Raw genomic sequence first — 1,751 nt, 5'->3', positions numbered from 1 at the left:
ATAAAATTATGCTAAATTATTGAACTTCAAACTGCGAATTTTGAATTCAAATAAATATAAAAATCACAAACTCCTTCAGTTCAAAGCGCTAAGTCTAATCCACATAAAGACCATGCACCCGCCACTCGATAGATCTCAACCCTAACATTCGTGGATCAACTTCTTTTCCAAAAATATATATATATATATATATTGAGTTAATTTTTCAATGTAATAATTAATATAAAAAGAGGTACGATAGAGCATGATTTAAGCAACTATAGAAAAATAATAAAAGTCACATACATCCCATGCAGTTTTTACCAGAAGCAAATTTTCTAAGGCTTATAAAAATTACTATTGACCACTACTAAGTACAACCTATACTTCACATGGCAGTTACTATAATAACTTCCAAACACATTCATATTGTAAAATCCACATGACAAAGTTTCATCATGTGCTTTATTTGCTTATCATCCTATGATTAGCTACATGTGAAATGTAATGATTGGAATAACAGGGTACTGAAATTGACACCTTCGAATAGGATTGGCTAAAACTTTTACAACTGAAGTCTAACACGTCCAGACGCTGCTTTGTAATGAAAACAAGCTAGAAAAGGGTTTAATACCAATCATAGATGGCAGAACAAGCGCTAAAGTGCGAGGAAAAGTGTTAAAATTCTACTTCTTTTTTTAGAGGGCGCTTGTTTATAGTCTCTAACATATTTTGGGATTTTTTAAATTAGATTTATCTTCAAACTTCTATAAATAATGCAATTTGGTACAAAAGATTAAATGTTATGTTACTATTTACAAAAGTAAAATCTGAAACCAATAAAAGATAAGTTCTCTATAATTTTTTACAGGCTCATACAACGATACAATATGTTTGTAATAAAACAGTCATACCTAAAGCACTGTCTAGGCTTTTACGAAACTCAAACCCGTCAATTCAGAGCAAGCAATGAGTGTCGAGATTCATTATGTCACAAAATGAATTTCCATTGTTGTTCATGGCAATTTTGATTCTTTTAGGCACAACGAGATTCATCCAGGCTGTGATAAGACACCACGAGATTCGATACCTTACATACATTTCATCCAGGCTGTGATAAGACACCACGAGATTCGATATCTTACATACATTTCATCCAGGCTGTGATAAGACACTAAGAGATTCGATGCCTTACATACATTTCATCCAGGCTGTGATAAGACACCACGAGATTCGATACCTTACATACATTTCATCCAGGCTGTGATAAGACACCACGAGATTCGATACCTTACATACATTTCATCCAGGCTGTGATAAGACACCACGAGATTCGATACCTTACATACATTTCATCCAGGCTGTGATAAGACACTAAGAGATTCAATGCCTTACATACATTTCATCCAGGCTGTGATAAGACACCACGAGATTCGATGCCTTGCGTACCTTACATCAAGAATGTGATGAGAGGTTTGATTACAGCAGCCCCGTCGTGAAAATCAGCAGGATGGAGTTCTACTTATGTGTAAAGTAAATGTACTAGCCTTTACTCTTGAATTATATTAAAGTCTTGGGGAAGGTATTTAATATTAGACGTGTAGTTCTATTTAAAAGCATACAGCAGCGTTTATATAAGCTAAACATAGATTCAGTTTAATGGCTAGACCAATATTTCATTTGATCACGTTCAGTGGTATTTTGTTTCTTCAATATACACTGAGTAAATAGACACCTACTTTTTCGTCATTTAACTGATTTATGCTAACTAA

Source organism: Limulus polyphemus, unplaced genomic scaffold (genome assembly GCF_000517525.1).
Source record: "Limulus polyphemus unplaced genomic scaffold, Limulus_polyphemus-2.1.2 Scaffold617, whole genome shotgun sequence".
NCBI classification, from domain to species: Eukaryota; Metazoa; Arthropoda; class Merostomata; order Xiphosura; family Limulidae; genus Limulus; species Limulus polyphemus.
The sequence above is the reverse complement of the archived record's forward strand: the minus strand, read 5'-3'. Positions refer to the sequence as shown.